This window comes from Arachis ipaensis, chromosome B10 (assembly GCF_000816755.2).
Source record: "Arachis ipaensis cultivar K30076 chromosome B10, Araip1.1, whole genome shotgun sequence".
In the NCBI taxonomy this organism is placed as follows: domain Eukaryota; kingdom Viridiplantae; phylum Streptophyta; class Magnoliopsida; order Fabales; family Fabaceae; genus Arachis; species Arachis ipaensis.
Window position 1 is genome coordinate 7,511,843 of NC_029794.2, and position 21,798 is coordinate 7,533,640.

Here is a 21,798-nt window from a genome sequence, read left to right on the forward strand (position 1 = left end):
TGCTTTCTGCCTTCTGAATAAATGCCTGAACAGAGCATATGTCATGTAGTTTTTAGGATGTTTTAGTTAAGTTTTTAGTATATTTTCATTAGTTTCTAGGAAAAATTCATATTTCTGGACTTTACTATGAGTATGTGTGCTTTTCTGTAATTTCAGGTATTTTCTGGCTGAAATTGAGGGAGCTGAGCAAAAATCTGATTCGGGCTGAAAAATGATTGCTGATGCTATTGGATTCTGACCTCTCTGCACTCGGAATGGATTTTCTGGAGTTACAGGAGTCCAATTGACACGCTTCCAATTGCGTTGGAAAGTAGACATCTAGGGCTTTCCAGAAATATATAATAGTCTATACTTTGCTCAAGGATAGATGACGTAAACTGGCGTTCAACGCCAGTTCCATGTTGCAGTCTGGCGTCCAGCGCCAGAAACAGGTTACAACCTGGCGTTGAATGCCCAAAACAGCCCAGGCACGTGAGAAGCTTTAGTCTCAGCCCCAGAAGTAGATTTCTGCACTATCTACCATAGTTTACTCATTTTCTGTAAACCTAGGTTACTAGTTTAGTATTTAAACAACTTTTAGAGATTTATTTTGTATCTCATGACATTTTTAGATCTGAAATTTGTACTCTTTGACGGCATGAGTCTCTAAACTCCATTATTAGGGGTGAGAAGCTCTGCTGTGTTTCGATGAATTAATGCAATTACTTCTGTTTTCTATTCAAACACGCTTGTTCCTATCTAAGATGTTCATTCGTGCTTCATTATGATGAATGTGATGATCCGTGACACTCATCACCATTCTCAACCTATGAACGTGTGCCTGACAACCACTTCCGTTCTCCATTAGATTGAATGAGTATCTCTTAGATTCCTTAATTAGAATCTCGGTGGTATAAGCTAGAATCTATTGGCGGCATCCTTAAGAATCCGGAAAGTCCAAACCTTGTCTGTGGTATTCCGAGTAGGATTCTGGGATTGGATGACTGTGACGAACTTCAAACTCGCGAGTGCTGGGCGTAGTGACAGACGCAAAAGGATAGTAAATCCTATTCCAGTATGATCGAGAACCTACAGATGATTAGCCGTGCGGTGACAGCGCACCTGGACCATTTTCACTGAGAAAGACAAAGCATCTCCAAAACTCCAACATATTCTCCATTACTGCATAACAAGTATTTATTTCATGCTCTTTTATTCCTCGTAATTCAATTTGATAAGTGAATTATTTTCCTGACTAAGAGCTACAAGGTAACCATAGATTGCTTCAAGCCAACAATCTCCGTGGGATTCGACCCTTACTCACGTAAGGTATTACTTGGACGACCCAGTGCACTTGCTGGTTAGTTGTGCGAATTTGTAAAAAATAGTAATATTGACATTGACATGTAACAAATTCGTGCACCAGGCACGTATAAATTCCCAGGTATGGATAGCCCCCTTTGTGTAATTTATGAATGAATGTTTGAATGTTATATGAATGTGAAATCTATGCATAGAATCACGGGGATGCGCGACGGGGGACAGTCTAAGGTTTTCGGACTTGTCGTGTTGGCTGGATAACCGACATATGAGCCTTATCAGCCATAGAACAGGCATGTATCATGTGCATTTGTTTGTGTGATTGCTATGCATTATCTGGGATTGCCTAATTGAACATATATATCGTGTTACCTGCTATTCTTGCTATTTGCACTATCTGCTTATTACTTGTGCGTGAATTTTTTTGGTTGCTTGTCTCTGCTGAATTTATGGAAGACGGAGGGACGGAGGAATGGTTAAGGGTTGAGTGTTAGGTGTTAGGTTTAAGACAAAGGATTATAGTGTACTTAGAACACCTACCCCTATTTATGGATTTTACTTAGAGGTTAAGTTCTGTAATTGTATGACGAAGTTCTAGGATTGCCTTTGGCATTCCCAGGACCTTATTTATTATACGCAAGGTACCTTTACCATGCTGAGAACCTCCGGTTCTCATCCCATACTGTGTTGTTGTTTTCAGATGCAGGTCGAGAGGCTCCTCGCTAGGCGTCTGGATCTTTAAAGCGGAGTAGTCCTTGGGATATTTTGGGTTCTCTGTTTGTGTATATATGACTCATGTACTTAGCTTGCTAAACTTGTTTATTTTGTTCCTCATAGAGGCTACAGGAGAGTTAGGGACTTGTTTCTATATTTTGGATATTCGGGGTTCTTATGTATATATATATAAATATTCTCCGGCCAGCCTTGGCTTCGCATGCTGAGTCAGAAGCTAGTTCCTCTGCATTTTTGGCACTCTTATGACTCTTGTCTTATTCCTATCATTAGCTTTTAAGTTTCTTAGCACGCAAGTAATCCTTTCTCTTGAGCGTTGCGCTTTTTATTTTGCGATTTTGTTTTACCCATTTTTTAAGGCTCCTAGTTTATTATATTCTTTCTGCTATTATACGTATGTATTTTATTTTAGAGGTCGTAGCGCCTCACCACCTTTGTTTTACATCCTAGGTGTAAAGCCTTGTGTGGTAGGGTGTTACATTATGGTATCAGAGCAGTTCATTTCTATAGAGCTTGAGGGACGGACTGATTATGCCTCTGGGTATACTTTGGGTGTTTATACATGCTATTTAAGGTATCTAACTGGTATATGTGGCATGAATGCTCATGAGCATGCATCTGGGACTTTGAAATACTGGACTTGAGATATTGAGACTAATCACCTTGATATCACTTGTTTGGTATAAACAGGAACCAAATGGCGTCTCGTGGGCGCGGTCGTGAGTGCAATCGAGGTCGAAGACGGAGAGTTAATGAGGTAACCATACCGGTAGATAGTTTGACAGATATCGTGATCGCAATGATGAGTGTTGTTGCTGCCATTGGTGCTGTTGCTGCTGCGACCATCCGAGTGATCGATGGGATGGAACCACAAGCTGGAACCGGCAACGAAAGTGATAATGAATATGAAGGTGGACATAATGTTCCGACTACAGGGGTACCAGTGGGTTATCCAGAGCAAGTTAACCCGGGTCAGGCAACGGGAGAAAGCTCAAGGAGGATTGAGGTAGCAAGGAGTAATCGCCGGGAACCCTTCCCAAAGAAAAAGGGGCATATTACACCTAGGAGCCAAAATTTCAAAAAGAATCATTTTGTCGCTTCACGTTTCCAACGCCGGAATAATGACCAAAGGAACAAAAACTGTCTGGATCCGAATTTAGAAGGGCAAACTAGTACCGAACTGGATGACTTAAGGTGCCTGGTGTACGAAATTGTGATCACACTTTTCACAACTCCGTACAACTAACCAGCAAGTGCACTGGGTCGTCCAAGTAATAGCTTACGTGAGTAAGGGTCGATCCCATGGAGATTGTCGGCTTGAAGTAAGCTATGGTCATCTTGTAAATCTTAGTCAGGCGAATTCAATTGGTTATGATTTTTGATAATTAAAAGATAAATAAAACATAAAATAAAATAAAGATACTTATGTAATTCATTGGTGGAAATTTCAGATAAGCGTTTGGAGATGCTTTGTTGCTTCTGAACCTCTGCTTTATTATTGTCTTCATCCAATCATGCGTGCTCCCTTCCATGGCAAGCTGTATGATCCTCTCGGATGAAAAATAACAGGTACGGTTTCTGCACGGCTAATCAACTGTCGGATTTCTCATCTCGGATGAAAAATACCAGGTACAGCTACCGCATGGCTAATCATCTGTCGGTTCTCCCTAGCATCGGAATAGGATCTCTCTATCCTTTTGCACACTGTCACTGCGCCCAACATTCGCGAGTTTGAAGCTCGTCACAGTCATCCCTTCCCAGATCCTACTCAGAATACCACAGACAAGGTTTAAACTTTCTAGATCTCAGGAATGCTGCCAATTGGTTCTAGCTTATACCACGAAGGTTCTAATCTCACGGAATCGGTCTGTGGATTAGAGACCCAAGAGAATATACTCCGGCTGTCGTCCAATGACTACGTTGAACATCATGTAGACCGCTTGTGGTTGTCAGGCACGCGGATCTTGGCTAAGTGAGTAACGAAGATAGTGGGTGATTGGTGCACGAAATTGTGATCTCCAGGCTCGAACAAATCCTGGTAATGGCTCCAAAGCTTGGTGAAAGTCCAAAAATGTGAATTTAACATAAAAACTAATGAAAACATCCCTAAAAGTAACTAGATCCTACTAAAAACATACTAAAAACAATGTCAAAAAGCGTATAAATTACCCGCTCATCAGTGATTGTCACGGGTCACTCCTTCATTCTGACTTAACTGAATTAAGTTTGAGAGTATATCTTGGAGAAGAAGTAAGCGTGAATTGAAAGAGAAACAATAGTACTTGCATTAATTCATGAAGTACAGCACAGCTTCGCACCTTAATCTATGAGGTGTAGAAACTCCACCGTTGAAAATACATAAGAGAAAAAGGTCTAGGCATGGCCGAATGGCCAGCCTTCCAAATGTTTAAAGTGGTATAAGCTCTATAATACAATAGTAAAAAGTTCTATTTATACTAAACTAGTTACTAGGGATTACAGAAAATAAGTAACTAAGTGCAGATAGTGCAGAAATCTACTTCCGGGGCCCACTTGGTGTGTGCTTGGACAGAGCATTGAGCTTTACACGTGCATAGGCCATTTCTAGAGTTAAACGCCAGCTTGGATGCCAGTTTAGGCGTTTAACTCCAGTTCTGGTGCCAGTTCTGGCGTTTTACGCCAGAAAAGGGTCTCTGGCTGGCGTTTGAATGCCAGTTTGGGCCATCAAATCTCGGGAAGAGTATGGACTATTATATATTGCTGGAAAGCCCAAGATGTCTACTTTTCAACGCAATTGAGATCTCACCAATTGAGCTTCTGTAGCTCTAGAAAATTTACTTCGAGTGCAGGAGGGTCAGAATCCAACAGCATCTGCAGTCCTTTCTCAGCCTCTGAATCAGATTTTTGCTCAGGTCCCTCAATTTCAGCCAAAAAATACCTAAAATTACCGAAAAACACACAAACTCATAGTAAAGTCCATAAATGTGATTTTTGCATAAAAACTAATAAAAATATAATAAAAAGTAACTAAAACATACTAAAAACTATGTAAAAATAATGCCAAAAAGGGTATAAATTATCTGCTCATCACAACACCAAACTTAAATTGTTGCTTGTCCCCAAGCAACTAAAAAAAATAGGATAAAAAGAAGAGAAAATACAATAAATTCCAAAATATCAATGAAGCTTAGTTCCAATTAGATGAGCGGGACTAGTAGCTTTTTGCTTCTGAATAGTTTTGGCATCTCACTTTATCCTTTGAAGTTCAAAATGATTGGCATCCATAGGAACTCAAAATTTAGATAGTATTATCGATTCTCCTAGTTCAGTATGTTGATTCTTGAACACAGCTACTTTATGAGTCTTGGCCGTGACCCTAAGCATTTTGTTTTCCAGTATTACCACCGAATACATAAATGCCACAAACACATAACTGGGTGAACCTTTTCAGATTGTGACTCATCTTTGCTAGAGTCCCCAGTTAGAGGTGTCCAGAGCTCTTAAGCACACTCTTTTTGCTTTGGACCACGACTTTAACCGCTCAGTCTCAAGCTTTTCACTTAACACCTTCACGCCACAAGCACATGGTTATGGACAGCTTGATTTAGCCGCTTAGGCCAGGATTTTATTCCATTAGGCCCCCTATCCATTAATGCTCAAAGCCTTGGATCCTTTTTACCCTTGCCTTTTGGTTTAAAGGGCTATTGGCTTTTTCTGCTTGCTTTTTCTTTATTTTTCGCCTTCTTTTTTTTCGCAAGCTTTGTGTTTTTCACTGCTTTTTCTTGCTTCAAGAATCAATTTTATGATTTTTCAGATTATCAATAATATTTCTCCTTTTTCATTATTCTTTCAAGAGCCAAAAATTTTAACATTCATAAACTTCACTATAAAAAATATGTACTGTTCAAGCATTCATTCAGAAAACAAAAAGTATTGCCACCACATCAAAATAATTAAACTATTTTCAAGATAGAATTCGAAATTCATGTACTTCTTTTTCTTTTTCAGAAAACATTTTTCATTTAAGAAAGGTGAAGGATTCATGGGACATTCATAGCTTTAAGACATAGACACTAAACACTAATGATCATGTAATAAAGACAAAAACATAGACAAAACATAAAGTATAGAAACGAAAAACGAAAAATAAATAACAAGGAAATTAAAGAACGGGTCCACCTTAGTGACAGCGGCTAGTTCTTCCTCTTGAAGATCCTATGGAGTGTTTTAGCCCCTCAATATCTCTTCCTTGCCTTTGTTGCTCCTCCCTTATGGCTCTTCAGTCCTCTCTGATTTCATAGAGGACAATGGAGTGCTCTTGGTGCTCCATCCTTAGTTGCTCCATGTTGGAACTCAAATCTCCTAAAGAGGTGTTGAGTTGCTCCCAATAGTTGTGTGGAGGGAAATGCATCCATTGAGTCATCTCAGGGATTTCTGAGTGATGAGGGACTTCCTCATGCTCTTGTTGAGGTCCATGAGTGGGCTCTCTTATTTGCTCCATCCTCTTTTTAGTGATGGGTTTGTCCTCTTCAATGAGGATGTCTTCCTCTATGACAATTCCTGCTTAATTGCATAGGTTACAGATAAGATGAGGGAAGGCTAACCTTGCCAAAGTGGAGGGCTTGTCAGCCACCATGTATAGTTCTAGAGATATGATCTCATGAACTTCTACTTCCTCTCCAATCATGATATTATGGATCATGATAGCCCGGTCCACAGTAACTTCAGACCGGTTGCTAGTAGGAATGATAGAGCGTTGGATGAACTCTAACCATCCTCTAGCTATGGGCTTGAGGTCAAGCCTTCTCAGTTGAACTAGCTTACCTTTGGAGTCTCTCTTCCATTGCACTCCTTCCACACAGATGTCCATGAGGACTTGGTCCAACATTTGATCAAAGTTGACTCTTCTAGTGAAAGGATGAGGATCTTCTCTCATTATTGGCAAGTTGAATGCCAACCTTACAGTTTTCAGACTGAAATCCAAGTATTTTCCTCGAACCATTGTGAGCCAATTCTTTGGGTTCGGGTTCATACTTTGATCATGGTTCTTAGTGATCCATGCATTAGCATAGAACTCTTGAACCATTAAGATTTCGACTTGTTGGATGGGGTTGGTGAGAGCTTCCCCACCTCTTCTTCAAACCTCACGTCGGATCTCCGGATATTCACTCTTTTTGAGCATGAAGGGGACCTCGGGGATCACCTTTTTCTTGGCCACAACTTCATAGAAGTGGTCTTGATGGACTTTTGAGATGAATCTCTCCATTTCTCATGACTCGGAGGTGGAAGCAATTGTCTTCCCTTTCCTCTTTCTAGAGATTTCTCTGGCCTTAGGTGCCATTAATGGTTATGGAAAAACAAAAAGCAGAGTTTTTTCCCACACCAAACTTAAAAGGTTTTCTCGTCCTCGAGTAAAAGAAGAAAGAAAGGAGGAGAAGAAGGAGAAATGGAGGAGATAGAGGGGTGTTTTGGATTCGGCCAAGGGGGGTTTAAGTGTTTATAATGTGTGAAATTGAAGGTGGTAAGGAGGGGTATTTATAGGGTAAGAGAGAGAGGGAAGTCGTGTATGAAGGGGTTGGGTTTGGGAGGGTGGGCTTTTGAGATGAATCTCTCCATCTCCCATGACTCGGAGTTGAAAGCAACTGCCTTCCCTTTCCTCTTTCTAGAGATTTCTCTGGCCTTAGGTGCCATTAGTGATTATGGAAAGCAAAAAGCAGAGCTTTTTCCCACACTAAACTTAAAAGGTTTAATCATCCTTGAGCAAAAGAAGAAAGAAAGGAGGAGAAGAAGAAGAAATGGAGGAGATAGGGGGTGTTTTGAATTCGGCCAAGGGGATTTTAGGTGGTTATGATGGTTTTGGAGGAGAAATGGAGGTGATTGGTGGAGGTTATTTTGGGGAAGAGTGTTATGGAAAGGTGTGAAAAGGAGAGAGAGTGAGTTAGGGGTAGGTGGGGATCCTGTGGGATCTACAGATCTTGAGGTGTCAAGGAATTCTAGTCCCTGTACCTTTCTGGCATTTAAACGCCCTCTGTGTGCCATTTCTGGCGTTTAACGCCAGCTCTGCTACCTTTCCTGGCATTAAACGCCAGGCTGATGCCCTTTTCTGGCATTTAACGCCAACCATACACCCTTTGGTGGCGTTAAACGCCAGTCTGTCTGTCAATTCTGGCGTTTAACGCCAGCCAGACACCAGACACCCTTTTTTGGCATTAAACGCTAGTCTATCTGCCAATTCTGGCGTTTAACGCCCAGAATGATGCTAGACTGGGCGTTAAACGCCCATTCTGCTATCCTTACTGGCGTTTAAACACCAGTAAGTCTGTCCTCCAGGGTGTGCTGTTTTTGATGCTGTTTTTGATTCTGCTTTAATTCTACAGCTGTTTTTATGATTCCACATGATCATCGACCTAAAGAAAACACAAAATAACAATGGAAAACAAATGTCTATAAAAATAAATATAATTAAATAACGTTGGGTTGCCTCCTAATAAGCGCTTCTTTAATGTCAATAGCTTGACAGTGAGCTCTTAGAGAGCTTCACAGTAGAGACTCAGAGCTTAATGGTGGCCTCCCAACACCAAACTTAGAAGTTGAGTATGGGGGCTCTGTTTGGCTCTGTATTGAGAGAAGATTTTCATGCTTCTTCTCCATGGTTACAGAGGAAGATTCTTGAGCCTTAAACACAAGGTAGTCCTCATTCAATTGAAGGACTAACTCTCCTCTGTCCACATCAATCACAGCCCTTGCTGTGGCTAGGAAGGGTCTTTCAAGGATGATGAATTCATCCTTATCCTTCCTAGTGTCTAGGATTATGAAGTCAGCAGGGATGTACAGGCATTCAACCTTCACTAAGACATCCTTTACAAGTTCATAAGCCTGTTTCATTGATTTGTCTGCCATCTCTAATGATATTCTTACAGCTTGTACCTCAAAGATCCCTAGTTTCTCCATTACAGAGAGTGGCATGAGGTTTATTCCTGACCCCAGGTCACACAGAGCCTTCTCAAAGGTCATGGTGCTTATGGTACAAGGTATTAAGAACTTTCCGGGATCCGATTTCTTCTGAGGTAATTTCTGTTGAACCAAGGCATTTAGTTCATTAATGAACAATGGAGGTTCATCCTCCCAAGTCTCATTACCAAATAACTTGGCATTCAACTTCATGATTGTTCCTAGATACTGAGAAACTTGCTCTTCAACAATATCTTCATCCTCTTCAGAGGAGAAATACTCATCAGAGCTCATGAATGGCAATAGTAAGTTCAGTGGAATCTCTATGGTCTCTGTATGAGCCTCAGATTCCTTTGGTTCCTCATTAGGGAACTCCTTAGTGGTCAGTGGACGTCCATTGAGGTCTTCCTCACTGGAAATCACTGCCTCTTCCTCCTCTATAGGTTTGGCCACTTTGGGTATATTGATGGCCTTGCACTCTCTCTTTGGATTCTTTTCTGTATTACTTGGGAGAGTACTAGGAGGGATTTCAGTAACTCTTTTACTCAGCTGACTCACTTGTGCCTCCAAATTTCTGATGGAGGACCTTGTTTTAGTCATGAAACTGAGAGTGGTCTTAGATAGATCAGAGACTATGGTTGCTAAGTCAGAGAGGCTCTGCTTAGAATTCTCTGTCTGTTGCTCAGAAGATGATGGAAAAGGTTTGCTATTGCCAAACCTATTTCTCCACCATTATTATTATTAAAGCCTTGATTAGGCTTCTGCTGATCCTTCCATGAGAAATTAGGATGATTCCTCCATGAAGGATTGTAAGTGTTTTCATAGGATTCTCCCATGTAATTCACCTCTTCCATTGCAGGATTCTCAGGGTCATAAGCTTCTCCTTCAGAGGAGGCTTCCTTAGTATTGCCGGATGCATCTTGCAATCCAGTCAGATTCTGAGAAATCATATTGACTTGCTGAGTCAATATTTTGTTCTGACCCAATATGGCATTCAGAGTATCAATATTAAGAACTCCTTTCTTCTAAGTCATCCCATTATTCACAGGATTTTTTTCAGAAGTATACATGAACTGATTATTTGTAACCATTTCAATGAGTTCCTAGGCTTCTGCAGGTGTTTTCTTCAGATGGAGAGATCCACCAGCAGAGTGGTCCAATGACATCTTGGACAATTCAGACAGACCATCATAGAATATACATAAGATGCTCCATTCTGAAAGAATGTCAGAAGGACACCTTCTGATCAATTGCTTGTATCTTTCCCAAGCTTTATAGAGGGATTCACCTTCCTTCTATTTGAAGGTTTAGACTTCCACTCTAAGCTTGCTCAACTTTTGAGGTGGAAAAAATTTGGCCAAGAAAGCATTGACCAACTTTTCCCAAGAGTTCAGGCTTTCTTTAGGTTGTGAGTCCAACCATATCCTAGCTCTGTCTCTTACAGCAAATGGGAAAAGCATAAGTCTGTAGACCTCAGGATTGACCCCATTGGTCTTAACAGTATCACATATCTGCAAGAATTCAACTAAGAACTGATGAGGATCTTCCAATGGAAGTCCATGAAACTTGTAATTCTGCTGTATTAGAGAAACTAATTGAGGCTTAAGCTCAAAGTTATTTGCTCCAATTGCAGAAATTGAGATGCTTCTTCCATAGAAGTCAGAAGTTGCTGTAGTAAAGTCACCAAGCATCTTCCTTGCATCTCCACCATTGTTATTGGGTTCGGCTGCCATGTCTACTTCTTTTTCAAAAATTTCTGTAAGGTCCTCTCCGGAGTGCTGTGCTTTAGCTTCTCTTAGCTTCCTCTTCAGAGTCCTTTCAGGTTCAGGATCAGCTTCAACAAGAATATCCTTATCCTTGTTCCTGCTCATATGAAAAAGAAGAGAACAGAAAAGAAGAGAAATCTTCTATGTCACAGTATAGAGATTCCTTTAGGTGAGTAGAAGAATAGAAGAATAGAAGAATGAGGTAGAGAGAGGATAAGAAGAATTCGAACACAGAGAGAGGAAGAGGGTTCGAATTATGAGTAGAGGAGAAGTGTTAGTAAATAATTAAATAAATAGAAAGAGATGAGAGAGAGAGAGTATTCGAATTTTAAAAAGAGGGAGAAGAAAAATAATTTTTTATTTTTATTTAATTAATTAAGTTAGAATTCAAAATTTAAGAAAAGAAATAAAATAAAATTAGAATTTAAAACAATTAGTTAATTAGAAAGAATTTTGAAAAAGTGGTTAGTTAGTTTTCAAAATTAATGAGAGAGAAAAGTAGTTAGGTGGTTTTGAAAAAGATAAGAAATAGTAAACTTTTTAAAATTAAAACAAACAAGTCAAGTGGTTAATTGAAAAAGATTTGAAAATAAGTTTTGAAAAGATAAGAAGTTAGAAAAAGATTTTGAAATTAAGTTTTGAAAAAGATATGATTGAAATTTATTTTGAAAAATAAATTTAAAAAGATTTGATTTTGAAAGTTAAAGTTGATGACTTGACTAACAAGAAACTAAAAGATATGATTCTAGAATTTTAAGATTGAACCTTTCTTAACAAGAAAGTAACAAACTTGAAATTTTTGAATCAAAACATTAAATGTTAGCAATAATTTCCAAAATTATGAAATACAATTAAGAGAAAGATTTTGAAAATTAATAAAAAAAAATTTTAGAAAACATGAAAGAAAAATGAAAAAGATTTGATTTTTGAAAAAGATTTGAAAAGATAAAGTTTTTAAATTGAAATTTTGACTTGACTAACAAGAAACAACTAAATTTTGAAATTTTTTTACTAAGTCAACCCAAAATTTCGAAATTTATGAGTGAAATAAGGGAAAGATATTATTTTTTATTTTTGAATTAATGAAGAAAGAGAAAAACAACAAAATGACATAAGATATAAAAATTTAAGATCAAAACAAATAATGCATGCAAGAACACTTTGAATGTCAAGATGAACACCAAAAACACTTTGAAGATCATGATGAACATCAAGAACATATTTTTGAAAATTTTTTAAGAAAAGAAACACATGCAAGACACTAAACTTAAAAATTTTTAATGTTTAGACACTATGAATTCGAAAATGCACATGAAAAACAACAAAAAGCACAAAACAAGAAAATCACAAGATTAAACAAAGAAAATCATCAAGAACAACTTGAAGATCAAGAAAGAACATATGATGAATTTTTGAAAATTTAAGAACAATTTAAGACATGCAATTGACACCAGACTTAAAATTTTGACACAAGACTCAAACAAGAAACACAAAATTTTTTTAGGTTTTTATGATTTTATTAATTTTTTTTTTCGAAATTATTTTGGAAAAGGAAAATAAAAAAATTCAAAATTTTTAATAAGAATTCCAGGATTCATGCAATGTTAGTCTAAAGCTTCGGTCCAAAAGAATTAGACATGGCCAAATGGCCAGCCAAGCTTTAGCATAACAAATACAGACATGTCCTTTCTATAATGGAAAGTGGAAACCTCAGTCCAAAAGATTAGACATGGCTTAACAGCCAGCTAGGCTTCAACATCTCAAGAAGCTCTAGAATTCATTCTTAAAAATTCTGAAGAACAATTTTTTTTTGTATTTTTTAGAAAATAAAAATAAAAAGCTTAAACATAAAATAAAATTACCCAATCTAAGCAACAAGATGAACCGTCAGTTGTCCAAACTCGAACAATCTCCGGCAACGGCGCCAAAAACTTGGTGCACGAAATTGTGATCACACTTTTCACAACTCCGCACAACTAACCAGCAAGTGCACTGGGTCGTCCAAGTAATACCTTACGTGAGTAAGGGTCGGTCCCACAGAGATTGTCGGCTTGAAGCAAGCTATGGTCATCTTGTAAATCTTAGTCAGGCGGATTCAATTGGTTATGAGTTTTGATAATTAAAAGATAAATAAAACATAAAATAAAATAAAGATACTTATGTAATTCATTGGTGGGAATTTCAGATAAGCGTTTGGAGATGCTTTGTTGGTTTTGAACCTTTGCTTTCTTATTGTCTTCATCCAATCATGCGTGCTCCTTTCCATGGCAAGCTGTATGATCCTCTCGGATGAAAAATACCAGGTACGGTTTCTGCACGGCTAATCAACTATCAGATTTCTTGTCTCGGATGAAAAATACCAGGTACAGCTACCGTACGGCTAATCATCTGTCGGTTCTCCCTAGCATCGGAATAGGATCTCTCTATCCTTTTTTATACTGTCACTGTGCCCAACATTCACGAGTTTGAAGCTCGTCACAGTCATCCCTTCCCAGATCCTACTCGGAATACCATAGACAAGGTTTAGACTTTTCGAATCTCAGGAATGCTGCCAATTGGTTCTAGCCTATACCACGAAGGTTCTAATCTCACGGACTTGGTCTGTGGATTAGAGACCCAAGAGAATATACTCCGGCTGTCGTCCAATGACTACGTTGAACATCATGTAGACCGCTTGTGATTGTCAGGCACGCGGATCTTGGCTAAGCGAGTAACAAAGATAGTGGGTGATTGTCACGGGTCACCCCTTCATTCTGACTTAACTGAATTAAGTTTGAGAGTATGTCTTAGAGAATAAGTAAGCGTGAATTGAAAGAAAAACAATAGTACTTGCATTAATTCATGAAGAACAGTAGAGCTCCACACCTTAATCTATGAGGTGTAGAAACTCCACCGTTGAAAATACATAAGAGAAAAAGGTCTAGGCATGGCCGAATGGCTAGCCTCCCAAATGTTTAAAGTGGCATAAGTTCTATAATACAATAGGAAAAGTTCTATTTAAACTAAACTAGTTACTAGGGATTACAGAAAATATGTAACTAAGTGCAGATAGTGCAGAAATCCACTTCCGGGGCCCACTTGGTGTGTGCTTGGGCTGAGCATTGAGTTTTACATGTGCATAGGCCATTTCTAGAGTTAAACGCCAGCTTGAATGCCAGTTTGGGCGTTTAACTCCAGTTCTGGTGCCAGTTCTGGCGTTTTACGCCAGAAAAGGGTCTCTGACTGGCGTTTGAACGCCAGTTTGGGCAATCAAATCTCAGAAAAAATATGGACTATTATATATTTCTGGAAAATCCAAGATGTCTACTTTCCAACGCAATTGAGAGCGTACCAATTGGGCTTCTGTAGCTCTAGAAAATTTACTTCGAGTGCAGGAGCGTCAGAATCCAACAGCATCTGCAGTCCTTTCTCAGCCTCTGAATCAGATTTTTGCTCAGGGCCCTCAATTTCAGCCAGAAAATACCTGAAATTACAGAAAAACACACAAACTCATAGTAAAGTCTAGAAATGTGATTTTTGCATAAAAACTAATAAAATATAATAAAAAGTAACTAAAACATACTAAAAACTATGTAAAAACAATACCAAAAAGGGTATAAATTATCCGCTCATTAGTGTCCAAGATGCAAGAAGTACCATCCAAATAGACCATGCAGGGCCGGATTAGGTGTACGTTACAAGTGCGGGAGGCCAGGGCATGTATTTCGAAATTGTCCACACAAGAAAGGCTAGGATACAACCGAATTCGATTTTCAGACCCGAGGTAATTATAAACCAGCAGTTGAATTTTTAACTTCCTTGTGTACCATTGATATGTAATATTCGTTCGTGACGCATGACAAGTTTCAGTAATCATGAGGTCCAAGTCGCTAATTAGTCGAAAACTATTGGTTGTTAAGATGGAGTGATACATAGCTAACTTGGAGGAGTGGTTAGGCTTTTGAAGGTTAAGGATTAAGTGACATAGTGGAAGCAGGTTGGACCGTATAGTGGAAGCAGGTTGGACCGTATCTAAGGAATCAAGAGTGTTGAGGGTTACGCGGAGTTATTGTTTGGAATCCAGTGACGGTGAAACTTTGAGGAAGAGGAATAGAGCGAATTCAACCTTTAGCTGTTAATTGTTAAGAGGTAAGTGAAGATGAAACCAAATCCCTATACGAGAGAGTTTCTAAGATAATTCATGTAGGTGTGTCAGAACTCGGGCTTAGTACCGGAAGCCGGATTAACTTCAATCGCACCACAAGTAAGGACTTCATTATAATCGGTAGAATTTAGGATTGAGTGGAAGGAAGTACTAGAAGAGGGAATCATCTAACCAACTATTTCTTTGTAGGAAGCGCCGGTTATGCCGGAGAAGAGGGAAGAGAACGGTAGGAAACCTTATGCAGAGAGAGTGTGCTAACGAACCTTCGTGACTTGATCTAATCCTTCTTTTGAAACCTACATTGACATTCTATCTGGAACTCTTCCTAATTGGCTTGATTACCTTTCTAACCTTACTCCTTATGCGCATGAATTTTGTTTCTTCCAGGATGAGTCTGAGCTTGTCTTGGTATAAACGCGTAATCCTTGAATCTTATATGCTTGCTATGACTAGAATTACCCTTATTCGCAAACCATGTTCTTCAGAATCAGCTGAAACTTCTTTGACTCTGTACGCTCTGTTCTTTCTACCAAAGGTCTTTAATTTGAACTCTTTTCTTGAGATGCACCTTGGTTCCTTTTCTTGTGCATTCCATCATTTCGGTATAATCCTGATTAACCATATACAAGATTCTCCTTCTGATTTATTACAAACACCGTTTGTATTGCTCATTCATTTTTTGAGCTTAATGTCCTTTTGAAAATTAACTTGAGCCTATATTAGTATCACGTATAAATTATAGCTGCAACTGTTGAGATGTTGATTCCTTAAGAGAAAGACTTTTGGACACGAAAGATGAAGCATGTAAGCGTGCGCCGTCAAAAAGAGTTTTGAAGCTTTAAATTCTTGCCGACCACAAAGCCTATGATTAGTTTAACGCACTAGAAATACACCGGTTACATGGATACCCGAATATGAAGAGAGCTTTCGAACTCTAAGAGAAGGATTAACCCCAAATCCAGTAACCAGGATACCCGAACTTATTTAACAACTCAAAATTAGTGCGATACATTACCAGAGGGGTTTAGGATATGTGTAAATACAACATCGTGAAGTGGTAACGGACGCCCTGAGTAAGAAGTTCCTGGGGAAATGCTTGGATATAAATTTCGGAGGAAGGAAGGCTAGGTAAGTTGGAACTTTAAATTGGATATCAAGGGTATAGCTAAAGGAGTCAAACTAAATCTATTGCGGTCTTAAAACGTGGCAAGGACGAAATGCAGGAAGCGTAAGAAGATGATAAAGATCTACTGAGGATGTCGAAGTCTGGAAAACAAGAGGGAACTAAGAAGAGATTTATATGCCTAATGCCGAAATAGATATAGTAGAGTCAAGGACTTAAGGAGTGCAATAACGATGATAAGGAGCTACTAAGAGTGCTGAAGCCGGTTGAATAAAAAAGATGCCAAGAGAGGGTTATGTGTCGAGGTCAGAAGTTGAAATAAGAAACTATTGCCCGAAGCTTACAAGAGAGGATTTTCGAATTTACCTTAAGATTTCTAAAACCTACCACGAATCCAAGAAGATATTTTGAATAGCCAGAAGTGAAGAACGAAGTGGCAATCTATGTGACTGCATATTGAACGCACAAGAAAGAAAAGAGAGACCACTAGAAGCCGTACGAAATGCTACAAGTATCAAAGGTTCTACATTAAAGGTAAAAGAGAATAGCCATTGATTTCATAGTAGGTTACCGCGGACTAGGACAAAAAGTGATACTGTTAGGGAATCATGGACCAAGTAACCAAGTCCATTTTGTCCATCGGAGCAAACTACTTAGTGGGGATATCAACGAGACAATACATCAGAGAGAAGGTAAGACTTCACAGTACGTTAAACACCTCCGAATTAATCAAAAACTGGAACGTCGAACATCTTAGTTCTTGAATTTGATAGCTGGTGCGCAGAAATTGTGATCATCAATGGCGCCAACAACTTGGTACGCACAATTGTAATCTCAACTCTTTATCACAACTTCGCACAACTAACCAGCAAGTGCACTGGGTCATCCAAGTAATAAACCTTACGTGAGTAAGGGTCGATCCCATGGAGATTGTCGGCCTGAAGCAAGCTATGGTCACCTTGTAAATCTCAGTCAGGCAGATTCAAATGGTTATGGTGAATTAATAATAAAAACATAAATAAAATATAAACTGGGATAGAGATACTTATGTAATTCATTGGTGAGAATTTCAGATAAGTGTATAGAGATGCTTTCATTCCTCCTGAACCTCTGCTTTCCTGCTGTCTTCATCCAATCATTCCTACTCCTTTCCATGGCAAGCTGTATGTAGGGCATCACCGTTGTCAATGGCTACATCCCATCCTCTCTGTGAAAATGGTCCAATGCACTGTCACTGCATGGCTAATCATCTGTCGGTTCTCGATCATACTGGAATAGGATTTACTATCCTTTTGCGTCTGTCACTACGCCCAGCACTCGCGAGTTTGAAGCTCGCCACAGCCATCCCTTTCCAGATCCTACTCGGAATACCACAGACAAGGTTTAGACTTTTCGGATCTCAAGAATGGCCGTCCATGGGTTCTAACTTATACCACGAAGATTCTAATATCTCGGACTCGATCCTCTGTATTAGATATCTAAGAGATATTCATTCTAGCTTGTTTGCATGTAGAACGGAAGTGTTTGTCAGGCACGCGTTCATAAGTGAGAATGATGATGAGCGTCACATAATCATCACATTCATCATGTTCTTGGGTGCGAATGGATATCTTAGAATAGGAATAAGCTTGAATTGAATAGAAAAACAATAGTACTTTGCATTAATTTATGAGGAACAGCAGAGCTCCACACCTTAATCTATGGTGTGTAGAAACTCTACCGTTGAAAATACATAAGAACAAGGTCTAGGCATGGCCGAGAGGCCAGCCCCCAAATGTGATCTAAAGATGAAACTAAAGATATTCCAAAGATGTTCCAAAAGATGTAAATACAATAGTAAAAAGTCCTATTTATGCTAAACTAGCTACTAGGGTTTACAGAAATGAGTAAATGATGCAGAAATCCACTTCTGGGGCCCACTTGGTGTGTGCATGGGCTGAGCATTGAGCTTTACACGTGTAGAGGCTTCTCTTGGAGTTGAACGCCAGTTTGTAACCTGTTTCTGGCGTTTAACTCCAGAATGCAGCATGGAACTGGCGTTGAACGCCAGTTTGTGTCATCTAAACTCAGAAAAAGTATGGAGTATTATATATTGCTGGAAAGCCCTGGATGTCTACTTTCCAACGCAATTAAGAGCGTGCCATTTGGAGTTCTGTAGCTCCAGAAAATTCACTTTGAGTGCAGGGAGGTCAGAATCCAACAGCATCTGCAGTCCTTCTTCAACCTTTGAATTTGATTTTTTCTCAAGTCCCTCAATTTCAGCCAGAAAATACCTGAAATCACAGAAAAACACACAAGCTCATAGTAAAGTCTAGAAATGTGAACTTTAATTAAAAACTAATAAAAATATATTAAAAACTAACTAAATCATACTAAAAACTATGTAAAAACAATGCCAAAAAGCGTATAAATTATCCGCTCATCACAACACCAAACTTAAATTGTTGCTTGTCCCCAAGCAACTCCACGATTCCTCTCGATTCGTAATCTAATACACAAATTAATGGGTTCTAATAGGATAAAAAGAAGAGAATATACTATAAATTCTAAAATATCAATGAAACTTAGCTCCAATAAGATGAGCGAGACTTGTAGCTTTTTGCCTCTTGAATAGTTTTGGCATCTCACTTTATCCATTGAAGTTCAGAATTATTGGCATCTATAGGAACTCAGAGTTCAGATAGTGTTATTGATTCTCCTAGTTTAGTATGTTGATTCTTGAACACAGTTACTTAATGAGTCTTGGCTGTGGCCCTAAGCACCTTGTTTTCCTGTATTACCACCGGATACATAAATGCCACAGACACATAACTGGGTGAACCTTTTCAGATTGTGACTCAGCTTTGCTAAAGTCCCCAATTAGAGGTGTCCAGGGTTCTTAAGCACACTCTGTTTTTGCTTTGGACCTTGACGTTAACCGCTCAATCTCAAGTTTTCACTTGACACCTTCACGCCACAAGCACATGGTTAGGGACAGCTTGGTTTAGCCGCTTAGGCCAGGATTTTATTCCTTTAGGCCCTCCTATCCACTGATGCTCAAAGCCTTGAATCCTTTTTATTACCCTTGCCTTTTGGTTTTAAGGGCTACTGACTTTTTGCTCTTGCCTTTTTGGTTTTAAGAGCTTTTGGCTTTTTCTACTTGCTTTTTCTTTTTCTATTTTCTTTTTTTTTCGCTATATATTTTTTTTATTTTTTTTCTGCAAGCTTTTGTATTCACTGCTTTTTCTTGCTTCAAGAATCATTTTTATGATTTTTCAGATTATTAGATAACATGTCTCCTTTTTCCTTATTCTTCAAGAGCCAACATATTTAACATTCATAAACATCAACTTCAAAAAGACATATGCACTGTTCAAGCATTCATTCAGAAAACAAAAAGTATTGTCACCACATCAAAATAATTAAACTAGTTTCAAGGATGAATTCGAAACCATGTACTTCTTGTTCTTTTGTAATTAAAACATTTTTCATTCAAGAGAGGTGATGGATTCATATTCATAACTTTAAGGCATAGACACTTAGACACTAATGATCATGTAGTAAAGGCACAAACATAAATAACACATAAGGCTCAAAAACCGAAAAACAGAAAATGAATACACAAGGAGATTAAGGAATGAGTCTACCTTAGTGAGGGTGACGTCTTCCTCTTCTTGAAGAACCAATGGTGCTCTTGAGCTCCTCTATGTCTCTTCCTTGCCTTTGTTGCTCCATCCCTAGTGATTTTGGTGCTCCTATCCTTAGTTGCTCCCAATTGTTGTGTGGAGGAAAATGTATCCCTTGAGGTATCTCATGGATTTCTTGGTGAGGGAATTCCTCATGCTCTTGTTGAGGTCCATGAGTGGGCTCTCTTATTGTGCAGTCAAATGCTCTACTACTGAGCTATGGACCCTTGAGATGAATCTCTCCGTCTCCCATGACTCGGAGGTGGAAGCTTTTGTCTTCCTTTTTTCCTCTTTCTAGAGGTTTCTCTGGCCTCAGGTGCCATAAATGGTTATGAAAAAACAAAAAAGCAATACTTTTTCCACACCAAACTTAAAATGTTTGCTCGTCCCCGAGCAAAAGAAGAAAGAAAGGATGAGAAGAAGAAGAGAAGGAGAAGATGGAGGTGTGTGAATGGTTCGGCCAGGGGGGTTTAGGTGGTTAGGATGTGTGAAAAGGAAGGAGCGATGGTTTGAATTTGAGTGGGTGGGTGTAGGTGGGTTGTATGATGGTTTTGGAGGGGAATTAGAGGTGATTGGTGGAGGTTATTTTGGGGAAGAATGTTGTAGAAAGGTGTGAAGAAGAGAGAAGAAGAGGTGGGGATCCTGTTGGGTCCACAGATCCAGTGGGGCCAAGGACTTAACATCCCTGCTCCAATTAAGCGTGTAAAACGCCCTTGCTGTGCAATCCTGACGTTTAACGCCAGACCGCTGCCTGTTTCTGGCGTTAAACACCCAAATGTAGCTTGTTTCTGGCATTTAACGCCAGGTAGATGCTTGTTTCTGGCATTAAACGCCAGCTTGGTGCCTGTTTCTGGCGTTAAACGCCAGACAGATGCTTGTTTCTGGCGTTTGAACGCCAGACTGCTCTCCTCCAGGGTGTGCTATTTTTAATGCTGGTTTTCATTCTGTTTTTGATTTTTCAGAAGTTTTTGTGACTCCACATGATCATCAACCTAATAAAACATGAAATAACAAAGAGAAAATAAAATAGATATGATTAAATAACATTGGGTTACCTCCCAACAAGCACTTCTTTAATGTCAATAGCTTGACAGTGAGCTCCCATAGAGCCTCACAGATAATCAGAGCAAGCTTGGAACCTCCCAACACCAAACTTAGAGTTTGAATGTGGGGGTTCAACACCAAACTTAGAGTTTGACTGTGGGGGGTTTGATTGACTCTGCAGTGAGAGAAGCTTTTCATGCTTCCTCTCCATGGTTACAGAAGAAGATCCTTGAGTTTCAAACACAAGGTTGTCCTCATTCAGTTGAAGGACCAACTCTCCTCTGTCCACATCAATCACAGCTCTTGCTGTGGTTAGGAAGGGTCTTCCAAGGATGATGGATTCATCCTCGTCCCTCCCAGTGTCTACGATTATGAAATCAGCAGGGATGTAAAGGCCTTCAACCTTTACTAACACGTCCTCTACTAGTCCATAAGCCTATTATCTTGAGTTGTCTGCCATCTCTAATGAGATTCTAGCAGCTTGCACCTCAAAGATCCCAAGTTTCTCCATTACAGAGAGTGGCATTAAGTTTATGCCTGACCCCAGGTCACACAGAGCGTTCTCAAAGGTCATGGTGCCTATGTTACAGGGAATTAGGAATTTTCCAGGATCCTGTTTCTTTTGAGGTAATTTCTGCCTATCCAATGCATTCGGTTCACTAGTGAGCAAGGGAGGTTCATCTTTCCAAGTCTCATTACCAAATAATTTGGCATTCAGCTTCATGATTGCACCAAGATACTTGGCAACTTGCTCTTCAGTAATGTTTTCATCATCTTTAGAGGAAGATTATTCATCAAAGCTTATGAAGGGCAGAAGAAGGTTTAATGGATGTCTCTAGGTGAGCCTCAGATTCCTTTGGTTCCTCTAAGGGAAACTCCTTATTGATCACTGAACGTCCCAAGAGGTCTTCCTCACTGGGATTTACGTCCTCCTCCTCCTCTTTGGGTTCGGCCATTTTGGTTATATCAATGGCCTTGCACTCTCTCTTTGGATTCTCTTCTGTATTGCTTGGGAGAGTACTAGGAGGAGTTTCAGTGACCTTTTTACTCAGTTGGCCTACTTTTGCCTCCAAATTTCTAATGGAGGACCTTGTT

General features: G+C 39.3%; 1 long non-coding RNA gene across 1 annotated transcript; it reads right to left on the reverse strand.

The window, feature by feature from the left end:
• Positions 1,476-12,229, reverse strand: LOC110268146. Its single transcript, XR_002356231.1, has 3 exons — positions 12,219-12,229; positions 3,605-3,609; positions 1,476-1,624 (listed from the first exon to the last, which is right to left on the reverse strand). It is a non-coding gene; the product is annotated as an uncharacterized LOC110268146 (long non-coding RNA).